Source organism: Lissotriton vulgaris, chromosome 7, assembly GCF_964263255.1.
Source record: "Lissotriton vulgaris chromosome 7, aLisVul1.2, whole genome shotgun sequence".
In the NCBI taxonomy this organism is placed as follows: domain Eukaryota; kingdom Metazoa; phylum Chordata; class Amphibia; order Caudata; family Salamandridae; genus Lissotriton; species Lissotriton vulgaris.
In genome coordinates this window covers 1,334,537,455-1,334,556,612 of record NC_141695.1, presented here as the reverse complement: position 1 = coordinate 1,334,556,612, position 19,158 = coordinate 1,334,537,455, and the positions used below count along the sequence as shown (strand labels likewise).

At 49.6% G+C, this 19,158-nt stretch overlaps 1 protein-coding gene across 1 annotated transcript in view; it reads right to left on the bottom strand.

Annotated features, from left to right (window-relative positions):
- Positions 1-19,158, bottom strand: part of LOC147703641 (zinc-binding protein A33-like) — a 245,389-nt gene that overhangs the window by 170,168 nt on the left and 56,063 nt on the right. The window lies entirely within an intron of this gene.

Below are 19,158 nucleotides of genomic sequence, written 5' to 3'. Positions count from 1 at the left end.
ATTAAAGAACAGAGAGCTGCGGAAACCTGTACGACCCTCCAATGATACCCAGGATTTCCATGAATTACGAAAAGTCTAGAATAGGTGTTTCCAGACAACACAAACAAAAATCCCTTACTTCCCTGATATACCCTTAACTGTGTTAAAGACACTACCGCATGGCAGTGACTGGAGTGGCCTACAGGACTGGACAGAGGCTCCCCACAGTGAAACACTCCTGAGGATCGGTGAGGCCCAGAGAAAACAAGCATTTGCAATGCAATAGGTCTCGCATTAGGACATTTTGAGCTATTGGTATTGTAAATGACAAATATTTTATTTATTTGTTGGTTTTGAAAATAGCGAAATTAATAGCTTTGTCATTTACAATGCCAATAGTTTTAACTTTCGCAAACGTGACACCTATAGCATTTGTAATCCAATATGTGTTTTATTTACATGACTTAGATGTATTAATATTACAAATAACAATGGGTTTTATTTTTTTTAATAATTAATACTTAAATAAAAGTTATTGTAATTTATAATGGCAATAGGTTAAACTTTTGTAAATAACTTTTGGGAAGATTATGTTCAGTGTATTTTATTGTGATAAAAATCCAAGAACAGCAGTGAAATATTAACATCTTTTTGTGACATTTGTAATAAAGCTTGAAACATTGAGAGAACATATTAGAACCAGAGTGATGCTATGGCGTTCAGTGGTGCTGAGTGATGCTGTGGCCTTCAGTGGTGCTGAGTGATGCTGTGGCCTTCAGTGGTGCTGAGTGATGCTGTGGCATTCAGTGGTGCTAAGTGATGCTGTGGCATTCAGTGGTACTGTGGCGTTGAGTAATGCTGTGACGTTGAGTGATGCTGTGGCATTGAGGGATGCTGTGCGCTGAGTGGTGCTGTGGTATTGAGTGGTGCTGTGGCATTGAGTGGCGCTGTGGCATTGAGGGGTGCTGTGGCATTCAGTGGTGCTGAGTGATTCTGTGGCACTGAGTGATGCTGTGGCGTTGAGTGATGCTGTGGCATTGAGTGGTGCTGTGGCGTTGAGTGGTGCTGTGGCATTGAGTGGTGCTGTGGTGTTGAGTGGTGCTGTGGTGTTGAGTGGTACTGAGTGATGCTGTGGCGTTGAGTGATGCTGTGGCGTTGAGTGATGCTGTGGCATTGAGTGATGCTGTGGCATTGAGTAATGCTGTGGCATTGAGTAATGCTGTGGCATTGAGTGATGCTGTGGCATTGAGGGATACTGTGCGCTGAGTGGTGCTGTGGGGTTGAGTGGTGTTGTGGAATTGAGTGGTGCTGTGGCGTTGAGGGGTGCTGTGGTGTTGAGTGGTACTGTGTGATTCTTTGGTGCTGAGTGGTGCTGTGGCATTGAGTGGTGCTGTGGCATTGAGTGATGCTGTGGCTTTGAGGGATGCTGTGCTCTGAGTGGTGCTGTGGCGTAGAGTGGTGTTGTGGCATTGAGTGGTGTTGTGGCATTGAGGGATGCTGTGGCATTCAGTTGTGCTGAGTGATTCTTTGGTGCTGAGTGATGCTGTGGCATTGAGTGGTGCTGTGGTGTTGAGTGGTACTGAGTGATGCTGTGGCGTTGAGTGATGCTGTGGCATTGAGTGATGCTGTGGCATTGAGTAATGCTGTGGCATTGAGTGATGCTGTGGCATTGAGGGATACTGTGCGCTGAGTGGTGCTGTGGGGTTGAGTGGTGTTGTGGCATTGAGTGGTGTTGTCGCATTGAGTGGTGCTGTGGCGTTGAGGGGTGCTGTGGCAATTAGTGGTACTGAGTGATTCTGTGGCACTGAGTGATGCTGTGGTGTTGAGTGATGTTGTGGCATTGAGTGGTGTTATGACGTTGAGTGGTGCTGTGGCATTGAGTGGTGCTGAGTGATGCTGTTGCGTTGAGTGATGCTGTTGCGTTGAGTGATGCTGTGGCATTGAGTGATTCTGTGGCATTGAGTAATGCTGTGGCATTGAGTGATGCTGTGGCTTTGAGGGATGCTGTGCGCTGAGTGGTGCTGTGGCGTAGAGTGGTGTTGTGGCATTGAGTGGTGTTGTGGCGTTGAGGGGTGCTGTGGCATTCAGTGGTGCTGAGTGATTCTTTGGTGCTGAGTGATGCTGTGGCATTGAGTGATGCTGTGGCATTGAGTGGGGCTGTGGTGTTGAGTGGCGCTGTGGTGTTGAGTGGTTCTGTGGCATTGAGTGGTGCTGTGGCGTTGAGTGATGCTGAGTAATGCTGTGGCTTTGAGTGATGCTGTGGCATTGAGTGATGCTGTGGCGTTGAGTAATGCTGTGGCATTGAGTGATGCTGTGGCATTGAGGGATGCTGTGCACTGAGTGGTGCTGTGGCGTTGAGTGGTACTGTGGCATAGAGTGGTGCTGTGGCGTTGAGGGGTGCTGTGGCATTCAGTGGTGCTGAGTGATTCTGTGGCGCTGAGTGATGCTGTTGCGTTGAGTGATGCTGTTGCGTTGAGTGATGCTGTGGCATTGAGGGGTGCTGTGGCATCCAGTGGTGCTGAGTGATTCGGTTGCGCTGAGTGATGCTGTGGCATTGAGTGATTCTGTGGCGTTGAGTGGAGCTGTGGTGTTGAGTGATGCTGTGGTGTTGAGTGGTGCTGTGGCATTGAGTGGTGCTGTGGTGTTGAGTGGTACTGTGGTGTTGAGTGGTGCTGTGGCATTGAGTGGTGCTGTGGCATTGAGTGGTGCTGAGTGATGCTGTGGCATTGAGTGATGCTGTGGCATTGAGTGATGCTGTGGCGGTGAGTAATGCTGTGGCGTTGAGTGATGCTGTGGCGTTGAGGGATGCTGTGCACTGAGTGGTGCTGTGGCGTTGAGTGGTGTTGTGGCATTGAGTGGTGCTGTGGCATTGAGGGGTGCTGTGGCATTCAGTGGTGCAGAGTGATTCTGTGGCACTCAGTGATGCTGTGGCATTGAGTGATGCTGTGGCGTTGAGTGGTGCTGTGGTGTTGAGTGGTGCTGTGGTGTTGAGTGGTGCTGTGGTGTTGAGTGGTGCTGAGTGGTGCTGTGGCGTTGAGTGATGCTTTGGGGTGGAGTTTTGCTGTGGGAAGCTAATAAGGACAATAGATAGAGGGTAGGAAAGAGAAAGGAGAGAAGAGGGGTGAAAGAAGGGTAGGCGTGGAGATGCAGAATGATGAGGTGAAAGATCACTAAAGCGAGGAGGGAAAAAGAGCAAACAATGAGAATGGGAAGGGAATCTATGAGACAACAAACAGGAGGAGGAGGTGTGAGAGCAAGATAACGTATGGGCCTGAGGGAAAGGGGTTGGAAAGTAAAGTGAAAGAATAGATGAAAACAAGCGATGCACGCCTCGAGCTGGGGGAGGGCCATTAGCCTGTAAGAACTTGCGGCGGACATCAAAGGAAGGGTGGAAGGGACATTGGCGAGCGAGGTGAGTTGAAGTGGCAGCAGAGGCGGAGCGCGGCGCGCACGAAGTGTCTGGTAGCAAATGGTCTCCATAGGTGACCGGGGGTGGGGGAGAAATGGTGGGTGGGACGAACCGAGGAAAGGGTTCTGCAGATCTGGAGGCCTTTGTAATAGAGCTTGGGGAAGGGCTTTAGGGCGCATAGAAGAAAGCGCAAGAGGGAAAGGGCACTGGGTTGGATGTGAGCTGGTCATCCAAAATAAGTCAAGTAATTGACCGGTGATTGGGCTGGATTAGATAATATAATATCTGAAATTAAACATAAACACACAGGATCGAATATCAGTTTTTTTTAGACTGAAAGCTTACCCTTAACATTGTAAATACAGTTGTAAAGTAGAGGTTATAAGTTAGGGTAATATCTACCAAATTTAAGCAAAGAGGGCAAGAAGTATTCCACAGTAAAATCTGGACACTAAAAATATGCTATATTTCTCCTGTGCCAGATGCATTTATTACAAATTCTCACACAGGGAGAATTCTTAAATTCTTGTTGAGCCAGAAACGGACGGCATCTCAAACGTAAACAGTTTGATTCTGAACTTTTTGCTATATCTGAAAAATACAGGAAATGCTAGTATTAATGTGTGGCAACGTTCAGTACAAGGTGCAAAAATGCTCAGACCATCACAAGTGCTACTTACATGGAGATCACTGAAAGCAACAGAAAATCATGTTACAGAAAAAGGATTTTATTTTACCTTTTGCAGTGAAAAACAGGTGAGTCAGGTGACGGGCTTTAATTTTACAATTCATAGTGTAGCCCCTTGTGTGTCAGCACTGGGGAAAGCCATTTTTGCAGGACTACTGGAGTAGCAGCCTAACACCGTGGGCTTGGATGGGAAGCCATGCAACACATTTAAAGTGCTTTAACAGTGTGTTTGCTTTATTCCTAAATGATAATGTTTAGAATGCTTGTCATAGTTATTACAATTAGTTTGCTCAAACGGATTTGAGACTCTCCACGAAACTAAACATGGAGCAAAAGTTCTATACAGGTGGGAAATCTAGGTCTACCATTTAAATTCAATTATCAAAAAACAAGTAAAATTATGGATGCTGAAATTCTCAAGGCTGCTCGTTATAACAAAATGCAAATTAAACCTGCCGTAGATTTTTCAGCAGAAGGAAAGACAAGGAACACGCAAGAAACACGAGGGAGGAATGTTGGGGTAATTAAAGCTGGCCGAGCGCGTGCTGGGGAAGCTTCACGCTTGAATGCCTGAAGTCGGAAGGGTGGGAGGGAACTGGGGAAGCTTCAGATGCCTGGCTCGGGGATCAAATGGGAGCGAGGCTGATGGGTTTGTGCACGCGCGTCTCACACGAGTGCACCACATGAACTGGACCTAATCCGCCCTTGTTCAAGAGTTTGTTTCCCCTACTATATGTCAGAGCTATATAATAGCTCGACCTAAAAAAAAGAATAATGAACATACCTGGCGAGGGGAGGAAGGTGGATCTGCGTGGCAGCACCTGTTTGGCAGTGGCCAACCTTGAGACGGGTCCTGTGAGGCCCAGGTGGGTGAGCAGACCTGCGGCATCGGGGGCAACCCTTGAGATTTTTGGTGATTGAGTGCACGAGGCCCGTAGCATTGGAAAGCTGCCGCGTCCTTTGAAATTAACACGGCAGTGGCACCTAGTGGCTATTGTCTGGAATCGGCCGGAGAAGAAAAATGAAACGACAGTGAAAAAAAAAAAGAACTAACACTGAGCAGCCCGAGCCAATACGGGAGTGCAGGGACATGATCTGTTCCCCCCAAAAGACTGCTTATAAACGGCCAGGCTACAGGGCAGAGATAACAACCGAAACACAAACACATCTAAGTGTCTGGCATGTACAGGATTGATTGATTGAAGGCTTTATTTCCATATAAAAGAATATCCTAAAAGCATAATACAATGGGTTAAAATCAATATTTACATGAACATTCAATTTACACAATAAAAACATTGTATAAGCAGTTAAGACAAGTATTAAATTGACAGGGCAAGCCTTTTTGAACGAATTATCCAAGACCATTTCAGGAACTTGGATACACTGCAAACAAACAATTGATTGATATAAATGAGCAATTTACAGGGCACACGAAAAATTGATTGATATAAATGAGCAATTTACAGGGCACAAGAAAAGAGGTCTGAGATCTTCCATGAGGAATAGGCAAGAAACCTCTAGATTCACATGGAGCCTACGAGAGCTGCTGTGATGCCTAGTGGCCATGAGTAGTCTCTGCAGCAGTGAAGAGCTTCTGTTGGCAGAGTCAAAGGCAAACGTCAGAAGGAAAGCTGCAGTGGCAAATGAGGGAAGGAGAAACAGCTGGCAAGTAATACCTAAATAGCCCCAGTCTGCGAGATTACTGAGAGATGGAGAAACATGTGTCCAGTGGCGAAAGGACACCACCGTAAGTGGAAGACGTCCGTGCGCAAGCCACCCGAAGCTGGAGTACCATCAGACGAACGGAGAGCGCAGGGAGAGGAGTTACGAGAAGAACGTACCCTAGACCCTGACGGTATGGGCTGAAGCCCGAAAGTGCGAGGATCACCTGCAAGAGGTCGGCAAAGATGACCTGCAAGAGGTCAGCGAAGATGACCTGCAAGAGGTTGGCGAAGATGACCTGCAAGAGGTCGGCGAGGATGACCTGAAAGAGGTCGGGGAGAAGACGACCTGCCAGAGGTCAGAGAAGCAGTGACCTGAGAAGAGGTCAGAAATGCGGTGACATGCGAAGAGATCAGAGAGCGGTGACCTGAGAAGAGGTCAGATAAGCGGTGACCTGAGAAGAAGTCAGAGAAGTGGTGACTTGAGAAAAGGTCTGAGAAGATGACTGAGGAGCGGCTTGAGAAGATGACAGAGGAGAGGCCAGTGAAGAGGACCAAAGAGAGGTCAGACCTGAAATCAAAGAATGAAGACCGAGGACATGTCATAAAAGAAAGGATGTTGTGACGACAGGTCTGGTCACCGAACAAAGAGAATGCATTGTCCTAAGGGTAGGACAGGACCAGCGAAACCCATGTAAAGTGCATGTCACATGGAGAGGCCAGGTAAGAGAAGAAGTGCAAGACCTGATTGGACTAAACCGCGTTGCACAGTATCTTGAAAACATCAGTGGCAATTGGAAGCCTAGCTATCTATGAGTCTTCAGAAATGCCAAGCAAATCTGTTGGCGGCAGAGGTGAGCCAGATGGACCATTTGTGACACCCATCTTTGGGGTCGAACGGAAGACTGGATGGCAAGAGTGCTCAGACGTCCTGAAGAAGAGGATCTGACCACTGCACACCAGACCGTGGAGATCTAAGATGCCACAGCCTCAGGGACGCCGGTGATAGCGGGTCCGCCCACGAGAGAAGAGTCTACAGCCGCTCTTCCGCAGGACCCAGGAAGGCGAAGATCTTGTGCTAAGTGGCAGGAGTAAACAACTACCATTCAGGTGGAGCTAGGGACTTGAGGGTGGGACTCATAGAGCTTTCTCCACACACCTACAGGGTGGCCTTGGAGTGACACGATGAAGTACACACAGTCCAGTGGAAGCCTGGTGAACACGGCCTCCGGGACATCATATGAGAGGGGAATACTCGCAAGAGGGGCATCCCAGTGAGAGAGAAGGATGTTTGCAAGTTCTCCACCATTCCGTAGCTAGGAGCAATGCTGTCTTTCTGAAGATGCAACAACAACCAGGGCTGGTTGGTAAAAACGTGACATCTACAAGATTCACCATCAGTACCTGCACCGTCACAGAGAACTGGACATAGAGACCGCTTTAGGCCTGGTACAATTAGTGGGAGCCCCAACCCACATAAAAGGCCACATTCTCGACCTCATCTGGTCTTCTATGCCAAAAGTGGTTCTCACAAATATTACACCTTGTATTTGGTCGGACCACCACCTAATCCTGTGTGATATACCACAAAACAATCCTCAGGCAAAACTCCCGGTATAAACCAAAAAAGTGCGCCAATGGAAAAAAGTCGACTCAGGAACCCTAACTGATGTCCTGTCCAAACGTATACAGAAACCTATGATTCCATCAGACGGCGTAGACCTAGATTTAAATTATGATACTATAGTAGCCACCCTCAGACAATCAATTGATGAGATAGCCCCAGAAAAGACACAGAAAATAAAGGGTGCGGAAAAAGGAGCTCCCTGGTTTACTCAAAACCTGAGAGATCAAAAAAGAAAGCTCCGTCATCTTGAAAGATGCTGGAGGAAATCTAAAAAGGATACCGACCGCGAACTATATAGAACATCCTTTCAACTGTATAAAAAGCTCATTGTATCAACCAAAAAGGACTACTATGAAACCCGCATGAACAACGCCGTAAATGTCCAGAAAGAAACCTTCCAAATACTGAAAGAATTAAGCAAAAAGGAAGAAAAGGTAGATACACTGATTGACTGTAACACCTTTCAAGGATACTTTCTTGAAAAAGTAGCAACCATCCTGTCAGACATCAAGAAAGACAGCCCAACTATACATACCACGTCATCGCCCCCTCAAAACCTCTCGACCCCTATTATTACTAGATTTCCTAATATGGACTCCACTACCCTCAGACAACTAGCAACAACAACCAAGTCAGGTTCCCAGCCGCGTAGCTAGGGGGGGGCAAGGGGGGTGGTCCGCCCCAGGCGGCACAATTTTTGGGGCGGTGGCATTTACATGGTGCACTTGCTCTTTACACAGAGGCCGCGCGGCACTGGCGGCGGCATTTATAATTTATTTGGGGGCACTTAAATTCTATAATAAAATTAATTATAAAGGTCGCCAGTGCCGCGCGGCCCCTGTGTGAAGAACACACCTTGTAAATGCGCAGCCTGCGCGTCCGGTCGTCTTACTCCGTTTGTGTTATTAAAAAATCGGATCTGATCCCGTCCCAGGGCCGTCTGGTAGCGCGCGAAAGCGCTACCAATGACGGCGGCGGCCCTGGGAATTATGATTGGCCAGCCTTCGCGCGAGTCACGCGCTCCACAACCACGGTTACGCGCTCACCTCTCGGGAGCGAATGCCAGCACGCCTATCACTGGAGGCGGGCCGGACCCGGGCGGCAAATTCAAATTGCCGTGGCCGGGACCCGGTGTAACTCACGGACTGAATCTGCCGGCAGCCAGCCTTGATTACACGGTACACCTCCAGTGTTGCCAGATTTTTTAAGCATTCTCTAGCCCAAAGCCAACCAAAAAGTAGCCCAATGTAGCCCAATATTGCTACTTTAAGGAAGAAGGAGCAGGGACAGCGTCAAGCAGGCGGTGAATGCATAGGAATTGATGTTGCAGCAGGCTGCCAAGTAAATATTTGTCTAGTAAAGTGCTTTAACATACTACTTTGCTGGAGCGCTGTATATATATTTATAATCTGGCAACTAGCACAAACCAAAATTTTACAGCACAACCAGAAAACAATAGCCAAATTGTGAGTGATCTAGCCCAATCTGGCAACACTGTACACCTCTGCAATGTCTGTCTTTTAAGGGTGGTGTTTACGTGTGTCTCTCTGCAGGATCTTTCATTGGCTGCAGTGTTTGAGCATGTGTGTGTGGGAGGCGTGCATGTGAGTGCCGAATTGTAACTGGAAGCCCAGAATCTCCAGCGCGTTATGGCCTCTGCGCTACAAAGATCTTTACGATCTGAAAACAATAGCTGCTCTCTGAAGACTCCGCTCTTCACTGCAGCAGCACCCACCACATGAATGCGAGAGAAAATAGGAGTGAAAGGGGAAATTAGAGAAAAGATAGTAAGGGGGCATAAAAGAGGAGAAACGGGAGGATACATTAAAACAGTAATCTCATAAAAACAAAAGAGGAAAAGAAAATTTAAAAAACAGATCATAAAAAATATAGGATAGGAAGGGAAGGAGAAACCATAAACTAAAGGACAAGAAAGAGGGGCAGAAAGAGGGAAAAGAATGAGCATTTAAAGTAATAAAGAAGGTAATCTGAATGCTGCTGGATAAAACGTGAATGAGATGCCACTTAGAATGTGTTCATCGCAGAGTTATTACTGTAGTCTGAAGTTTACAGATACAGGCAGTTCAGTGGGCTAATAACATGCTGCAGAGATGCACGTTTAGCATGCAGGTTCACAGATTTAAATTACAAAACTATGCAAAGATCACTGTCTTTTCCTGAAGGTCCCATGTTATAATCACACTGAGAAAGCTGATTAGGTTAATGCTCCCAAAGAAGTGATCTTATGTGATTTATTGATCAAAGTTTGGAGTCATCGTACTGCATAAGTGGGTAACGTGCACATTGCATGAATCTACATGTAACCTTTGTATCACAGGCTCGAATTTCAGTGTACTAGCTCCACACTAGAAGAGCACTGATAGTATGATCTCTATACCAGCAGAATTCTGGGGCTAAAACTTAAAAAATAAATACAAAAATAGTAATGTGTTTGTTCCGGCCATCTGATTGATTTAGGTAGTATGTGGGACAAGCAGATTTCCTAACAAGTATATTTCAGTTACTTTTGCCCTCTGGACAAGTACTTTTTGAAACAAAATGTACAGCCTTGTATACGCCAACAAAGGCAGGCGTTGGAGAAAAATTTGGCAGGCGAACTTCTGGATTACAGGGACAAGATCCCTGACACATACTTTTTATCTCGAGTGGACCTTACGGTACTTCTGTAGGCCATATAAACACAGAATACATTATTTCCTTTCATAATGTAGCTTGTGCTACTATCTAGCACATCATCTATGAATGTACCTTTGATGAGGGGCACTGTTAGAGGGTGGCAGTGAGGGAATCCATGGAGGAGGCCATGGGGGGGCTGGGCTACGGAGCGATGAAGGGCACTCGTAGAGGGTGGCAGTGAGGGAATCCAAGGAGGAGGTCATGGGGTGGCTGGGCAATGGGCGATGAGGGGCACTGGTGGAGGGTGGCAATGAGGAATCCAAGGAGGAGGTCATGAGGAGGAGGGCCTTTGGAGAGAGGAGGGGCGCTGTTGGAAGGTGGTAGTGAGGGAATCCGAGGACGAGGTCATAGGGGGGTGGTGGTAGATACAGAGAGATGAGGGGCACTGGTGGAGGGTGGTAGTGAGGTAGTCTGAGGAGGAGGTCATGAGGGGGAGGGGCTACGAAGAGATGAAGTTGCACTGTTGGAGGGTTGTATTAAAGGTATCTACAGAGAAAGAGGTCAGTGGTAGGGCGCCAATAAATAACTCTCCACATGTTCTGTATACACACAGAAGCAATCCTTGTATCATAGTGACTGTTGGCAAGTAGAAATGATGCACATGACGCATTCAGAATAGTAGTGGCATGAGCATCACCAGAGCCTGCCCTGATGAACTGGCATAAATATCTCTAGATCTTTAGTGCGACTGACAAGTTACACACCAAGTGTAAATACAACAGACGACACTTCAAACAGGACATTTTGTTTTCTGCCCTTGGCTCAGAAGCAGCTTGGTCTACAGTCTGGTATTCAGTCCATCCGGTATTGCTGTTTAAAGCCTACAGCACAGCAAGTGTCGAAAGACCCCTAAATCCAACACCCCACCTTCAGATCCAGGTGAGTGCCAAAGTAGTCTGTCTCGAGTGACAGTCACGACGCACGCTGATGAGAGCACCGGTCTGTGAACATGTGGCATTGCGGCTGTTTAGAGAGAGCTCAAATAATACACCAGGAGAGAAGAATCACTAAAATCCATGCTGCTCACTCTGTCCCACATGGGACCTGGGCCCAGACTATAACAGGGTGTGAGGGCCCCTAACACAGATCTCAATTGCCTCAGGCCTATACCATAAATTCATAGTGTCAGCTGACTTAAGGACTCCGGCCACCATAGAGAGCATGTGCATAATAGCATGATTGCTAGGCAAGCCTCGGGAGAGCCTGTGCGACACACAGTCCGGCAGGTTGACAAATATTTTAAAGTATTAAAAAAAAATCACACCAGTATAATTAAGCGAGTGACCCCGGGGTGCTGTGCGCAGCCCTCTACAACTGCGAGTTCAGATAGTTAACACTTACTTGCACTAGTTAATAGACCAATGTAAAACTAGCATTCAAATGATACATGTGAGAAACATTTGGGCCTGAAATTTGACAGTGAGGTGAGATTCAAAATTCGAGTCTGAGACTTAAGCTCACACAATCACAGGGCTGCGGATGCCAGGGGCGGCAACCTGAGGGATAGCCCCGGGCGCCACAAGCTCTAGCTACGCCCTGCAGGTTCCCCTGCTGACCCCTGCCCTCCCGAAATTTTTCGGCTAGCAATTCCTATTCTGGAGGATCAGATCCTAGACCTCCTAAATAATTCATTAGCTACAGGATCATTACCAACTACCTTTAAAGAGGCACGCGTTAGACCCCTGATAAAAAAAACTGGGGCGGATCCAACTAGCCTGAAGAACTACAGGCCAATATCCCAGCTGCCGTTTCTGTCAAAAATTCTAGAACAGCATGTGTTAAAATCATTGTCACCCCTCCTGGAATCACATCACCTACTCCAGGAGCGGCAAGCTGGTTTTCGTGCCCACCATAGCACGGAACTAGTAATGCTGTCGGTGCTGGACGAGCTCAGATGCATGGCTGACAGTAAAAAGCCAAGCGCCCTGATACTATTAGACCTTTCAGCGGCGTTTGATACTGTCAGCCATGCACTGCTCCTGGACAGACTAGCCATGTCCGGAATAAAAGAACAAGCTCTCCAATGGCTAACGGCCTTTCTGCTAGGGAGGACGCAGAGGATCCAGCTAGCAGATCAGGTATCTGACGTTGGCGCCTTGGTATGTGGAGTCCCGCAAGGGTCCGCACTCTCACTACTTTTATTTAATTTATACCTGCAGCCACTGATAGACTCTTTGGCAAACATGGGCTGTAAAGTCTTTAATTACTCCGATGATACTCAGCTGTTGCTGAGTATCGATAACACAGCATCGGCTCAGTCCACGGCCCAAAAGATACTACGGTACACAGTAAATTGGATGACGTCCAATCTATTAAAAATTAATCCAGACAAAACGGAGGTCCTTGTAGTTTCAACCTCTGCCTCCCCCTGGAACGATCTGTTCTGGCCCCAAGAACTTGAACCTACCCCAAAGCTGTGTCCCAGTGTAAAGAGTCTCGGTATGAAAATCGATCAGGAACTTTCAATGACCAACCAAGTATCCGCTGTGGTTGGCTCATGTACCAACCTGATTAGGCAGTTGCGAAAGCTTGTCCCTTTGCTCTCAACGAATATGCTCCAAACCATTGTTTCAGCCACAATAGTTTCCAGAATCGATTACGGGAACGCACTATACCTAGGTCTTCCAAAAAATTCTATCAATCGTCTACAGGTCATCTTGAACGACGCAGCACGGCTAATCTTTGGATTACCCAGACAGACCCATGCCTCTCCTCTACTTTATAGGTTACACTGGCTCCCTATAAAGCAAAGGGTTGAATTCAAGAGCCTGTGCATTTGCCATAAAGCAATTTATGGACAGGCGCCGGCCTATATAAAAGAGAGGCTTGAAGTGTATGAACCCAAGCGCGTTGTGCGATCCTCCAATTCCCTTCTGCTATCCTGTCCACGCTTTAAAATGGCAACCAAAGGTGGCAGATCCTTTTCAGTCCAAGCCCCCACCATTTGGAATAAGCTACCGGAGGTGCTTCGTAGAGAATCCAATCTTCTCCGCTTTAGGAAATCCCTGAAGACTCTGCTCTTCAGGGACGCGTTTACATCCCCGTAAGATAGGTCGGTATTTCCGCATTCCTTCTACCCTTCTTCTTGTTGCTGTACTTGGTTAGAAGCGCTTTGAGACCTGTCGGTGAGTTGGCGCGATATAAAACCCAGATACAAATACAAATACAAATACAAATTGGTGTCAACTTCCACGTCTGGAGTCTAAGGAGTACCGGACTCGCAGGGCAACACTGAACTGTGCCAAGCAGAATTGGTGATCCTAGCTGCAGTTGTCTTGTTGCTGCAAGCAGCTGAACAGACTCAGTGGAAGTTCATATTTATTGTTTTATTCTCTCCCACGGGTTATTCTCTCCCACAGGTTGGACTTTTTGTTCGATTTTGAATAAAGTTTTGGAGTGATGTAGTGACTTGCTGGTCACTGTTCTAGTTGTTGTCAGCACCAGCCACTTCAAGAGGGCTGGCTTACACCCCATCCCCCACCATCCAACACAGGCGCCACACGACCTGATATTAAAAGGGGCCGGGCGGAGGTACCCTGGCCAGTTCTACACATTAACTGTGTCTGTGTCCTCCTTACTCATGTACAGGGGCCTAGGGCCCCACACCATTACATCCCGCTCACAGGAATTTAGAACTACTTTCCCCATCCAGATCTCCTCTCAGCTCAACTAGTGAATCTGCTACACTCACAGAATCACATGTTTTGCAAGAGCTGCTCGCTTGAACTCTGAGAGATATAACCTCCCTCCCCAACCGCCATTCACTCCTTTGTTTCTTCTATCATTCTCTCTGCACCGCTCTCGGTTGTTACTGTCTCTCTCTCCCCTCCTCTCCTGTCATCTCTCCCTCCTTGCTGCCCTCTCACTCCCCCTCCTACCTCTACGCCGCCTTCCGTTGCTCTCAGTGCTTTAAATGGTAAAAAAATAAGTGCAGGTACTCAGTACTAGAGGTGTGGCAAGTGGGCGGGGCTAGGGGTGGGGCTAAGAGAAACATATGATGATACCTAGCCAGTGAGCCTACCTTTCACAAGTATTGGTACTCTCCTCAGCAGTAGAGAAGTGCTGGTACTAACAGGGATAAAAATAAGAAGAAGTGCTGGTACACAGTACCTGTGAGTACCAGCCCTTTTAAAACAATTCCACTGCCCTTTTCCCTACGACCAGACTCTTCCTGGTTCCATGCCTTTACTTAGGCATGTCCTCTCCATTTGCCTCTCATCTTTACCCAGCCTCTAAGCTTATCTCTCTAGTTCTGTTCCTCTTCCTCCTGCCTTTTTGCTTACTATCTGGCCAGTATAGTGTATGTATGTGTGTGAGTGTGTGTGGGTGTGTGTGTGTGTGTGTGGGTGTGTGTGCGTGTGTGTGTATTTTATAGGAAATGTACCAAGAAATGTGTGGTTAAAAAAAATACCATTTGTGAGACGATTCATGAATACAGAACTCAACAAATATCTGGTAGTTTTATCAGAAAATAAGTGGCAATCCTAACTTCACCTGGCACCTCACTTATTTACATTCATCCCACCTCTTTCCTGCTATGTTCACCTCATTTTTATCCCCAAACAAAGCCATTGCCAGTTGTCATTTAGCTCATTCCTAGAGTGCTACAGCGTCCCCTGCTATTCATTGCCCTATGGGCAGGGCTACCTTCACACCCATAGAGCCAGTACTCAGGTTAGTCACTGGTATCTTGTAAATACAGTGATTAGTGCTGGAGGGGCTCACAAAGAGGAGCAGCTGCAGTAATTAATTTGTAAAAAAATAAGTGCCGGGGCTCAAAGTTTTATTTCAGAACCTCATTGCCAGCGACGTTGACATTTGTTTCATCTACCACCAGACACTCTCTCCCTCTTTATCTCCGTTTTGCAGGTACTTTTCACTCTTACTTTTTCCTGTTGTTTCTATTTTCCAGTTGTTGCCTTCTTGCATCTTTACCCATTTTTACCTTTCTCTCCCGTGCCTTCTGGTCCCTAAAAATGAGTGCTGCTGGCCACCACCTGCAATCACAAACTCAAATTGTGCACTGGAAATAGTATTCGTGATGGTAGTGTTGGCCTAGACTTTGGCTCTCCGGGCCTTTCTTGATATTTTAAAGTAAGCAGCCCTTGATCATGAGAAAGCACGCACATAATTGTTACCGCAGCTAAGTTGACATTAGTTAGTTATTGAAAGGCTTCTCCCTTTTTGTATAACCGACCATGTTCACCAAGGCCCAGTCTAGGAGGAGGCGGAAAGAGGCATTCACTGGCAGATTCTTAGTGAAGTCGATCATAGCAGTCCCATCCAGCTCAGCTCCGGCAACTATGTGCCCAAGAGGCTGTCCCAGGAAGAGAGATGCATCCAATGTCAGGTCACCACTGCACATGACGGGGTGAGGGAAACACGAGGTCCAAAGTGAAGGTATTATTCCTAACTGGAAATAAAAGAAGGCACAGTGACATGTATTCGTCCACCTACCCTCACCCACCACTTACATTTCTGAAGCACTCATGACACAGGCAGTGTCTAAGGGGTGCGAAGAACTGTGGGCTCCGCCCTACTGCTGGCTCAGCTGGGGAGCCACCGTCGTAGGCCTCTGTGAAATATTTTATTAGTAGACTTTAAGCTGAGCACACAGGCTAGCGTAATGTACGCATATTTTTATTTGCTCATCACGTTCCTTCAACGTTTCCACAGCAGTCATGAGCCAGCCCCTACCAATACTTATCTAATTATAAGGCTCATGTAGGGTGCAGACCGTATGATGAAGTGGGTAAAAGTGAAAGCAGCTCGAAGATGATTTGTGAAAAATACAGCAGCCCTGCTGCATGCATTTCTCTTTGAAAAATTATCTGCACCATAGCTGTCCGCGTAAAAGATAGCTATAGTGCCGGCTCTGGAAAATAAGTGCCGTGCTAAGCACCAGCACAAATTAAGCACTGCCTCCTGTCCTGAACAAAAAGATGCAAAGAAAACCAGCTTTGGCGAAGGCAGAGGATTTTGTTGGGCTGCCACTTGCTTTAGTACAGTCAGTGCCATCAATATCCTAAATACCACTGGATTACTGACTGTCTTTCTTAACCCATTTAAACACCTGATTGAGAGGGGCGGGGTGAGGCTAAAGCACTTTCAGCTGAATAGTCGCTGCATTTGTGATCGACAGGAAGGGGTCTGTCTAGACCCTGTCCTGTTAATCACAGCGTGAAGCAAAGCAAGCCCTCTTAGACCCCTGCGGTCTCAGGCCATTCACATGGGAGCTGCTGGAATCCCCAGCAGGGAAAGGCTTGGTGCGCTTACAAGCTCCTGTAAAGCAGAGCTGCATCTACCCTGCGCAATAAGAAAGAGATATAACCGGAGCCTGCAGTCCCGTTTATTAGGGTACCGGTACTCTCTCTGGCTAATGAGAAGTGCCGGTACTGAGGGCCTGAAAATTCAGAAGTGCAGGGGCACAACAAACGCCCCCGCAGGCCCCGCGGTTTGGGGGGGCCCCACTCTCTTCATTAAATGAAGGGGGCCCCAGAGAGAGAGGAGGCAGCACAGAGTACTGCTCGGACCCTGACAAGGACGGGGGCTGGCGGCCCCAGAGAGAGAGGAGGCAGCACGCTCAGGACCCTGACAAGGACGGGGGCTGGGGGCCCCATAGAGAGAGGAGGCAGCACAGAGCACTGCTCTGTACCCTGACACGGTCGGGGGCTGGGGGCCTCAGAGAGGGAGCAGGAGGCAGCACCGAGCACTGCTCGGAACCCATACAAGGACGGGGGCTGGGGGCCCCAGAGAGAGAGGAGGCAGCACGCTCAGGACCCTGACAAGGACGGGGGCTGGCGGCCCCAGAGAGAGAGGAGGCAGCACGCTCAGGACCCTGACAAGGGCGGGGGCTGGGGGCCCCATAGAGAGAGGAGGCAGCACACAGCACTGCTCTGGACCCTGAGAAGGACGGGGGCTGGGAGCCCCATAGAGAGAGGAGGCAGCACAGAGCACTGCTCTGGACCCTGACAAGGACGGGGGCTGGGGGCCCCATAGAGAGAGGAGGCAGCACAGAGCACTGCTCTGGACCCTGACAAGGACGGGGGCTGGGGGCCCCAGAGAGGGAGCAGGAGGCAGCACCGAGCACTTCTCGGAACCCATAAAAGGACGGGGGCTGGGGGCCCCAGAGAGAGAGGAGGCAGCACGCTCAGGACCCTGACAAGGACGGGGGCTGGGGGCCCCAGAGAAAGAAGAGGCAGCACAGAGCACTGCTCTGGACCCTGACAAGGACGGGGGCTAGAGGCCCCATAGAGAGAGGAGGCAGCACAGAGCACTGCTCTGGACCCTGACAAGGATGGGGGCTGGGGGCCCCAGAGAGAGAGGAGGCAGCACAGAGCACTGCTCTGGACCCTTACAAGGACGGGGGTTGGGGGCCCCAGAGAGAGGAGGCAACACAGAGCACAGCTCGGGACCCTGACAAGGACGGGGGCTGGGGGCCCCAGAGAGAGAGGAGGCAGCACAGAGCACTGCTCTGGACCCTGACAAGGACGGGGGCTCGGGGCCCCAGAGAGGGAGGAGGCAGCACCGAGCACTGCTCGGGACCCTGACAAGGACGGGGGCTGGGGCCCCAGAGAGAGAGGAGGCAGCACAGAGCACTGCTCTGGACCCTGACAAGGACGGGGGCTGGGGGCCCCAGAGATAGCGCAGGAGGCAGCACCGAGCACTGCTCGGGACCCTGACAAGGGTGGAAGTGGGGGCCCCCAGAGAGAGAGGAGGCAGCACAGAGCACTGCTCAAGACCCTGACAATGGTGGAAGTGGGGGCCCCATAGAGAGAGGAGGCAGCACAGAGCACTGCTCAGGACCCTGACAAGGGCTGGGCTGGGGGCCCCAGAGAAAGAGCAGGAGGCAGCACCGAGCACTGCTCGGGACCCTGACAAGGACGGGGGCTGGTTGCCCCAGAGAGGGAGGAGGCAGCATGCTCAGGACCCTGACAAGGACGGGGGCTGGCGGCCCCAGAGAGAGAAGAGGCAGCACAGAGCACCGCTCTGGACCCTGACAAGGTCGGGGGCTGGGGGCCCCAGAGAGAGAGCAGGAGGCAGCAACGAGCACTGCTCGGGACCCTGACAAAGACGGGGGCTGAGGGCCCCATAGAGAGAGAGGAGGCAGCATAGAGCACTGCTCGGAACCAATACAAGGACGGGGGCTGGGGGCCCCAGAGAGAGAGGAGGCAGCACGCTCAGGACCCTGACAAGGACCGGGGCTGGGGGCCCCATAGAGAGAGGAGGCAGGACAGAGCACTGCTCTGGACCCTGACAAGGACGGGGGCTGGGGGCCCCATAGAGAGAGGAGGCAGCACCGAGCACTGCTCGGGACCCTGACAAGGACGGGGGCTGGGGGCCCCATAGAGAGAGGAGGCAGCACCGAGCACTGCTCGGGACCCTGACAAGGACGGGGGCTGGGTGCCCCATAGAGAGAGGAGGCAGCACAGAGCACTGCTCAAGACCCTGACAAGGACGGGGGGGGCAGAGAGAGAGCAGGGTGCAGCACAAAGCACTGCTCTGGACCTTGACAAGGGTGGGAGTGGGGGCCCCCAGAGAGAGCATTCTCCAGGGCAAAGCTCATATGAAAAGGGATGAGGCAGCAAAATAGTGCCCTCATGTAAGCACTCTTGTGGGCGCAAGGGGGGGGGGGCGAGAAGGGTGGAAGGCATAGGGGAGAAGGGTGCAACGTAGAGAGGAGAAGGGTGCAAGGCAGAGAGGCGATGGATGGAAGGCGGAGAGGAGTTGGGTGCAAGGCAGATGGGAGAAGGGTGCAAGGCAAAGGGGAGAAGGTTGCAAGACAGAGGGGAGAAGGGTGAAAGGCAGAGAGGAGAAGGGTGCAAGGGAGAGGGGAGAATGGTGCAAGGTAGAAAAGGGTGCAAGGCAGAGGGGAGAAGGGTGCAAGGGAGAAGGGAGAATGGTGCAAGGTAGAAAAGGGTGCAAGGCAGAGGGGAGAAGGGTGCAAGGCAGAGGGGAGAAGGGTGCAAGGGAGAGGGGAGAATGGTGCAAGGTAGAAAAGGGTGCAAGGCAGAGGGGGAGAAGGGGTCAAGGGGGAGGGGGAGAAGGGTGCAAGGGAGAGAGCGAGAAGGGTGCAAGGCAGAGGGTAGAAGAG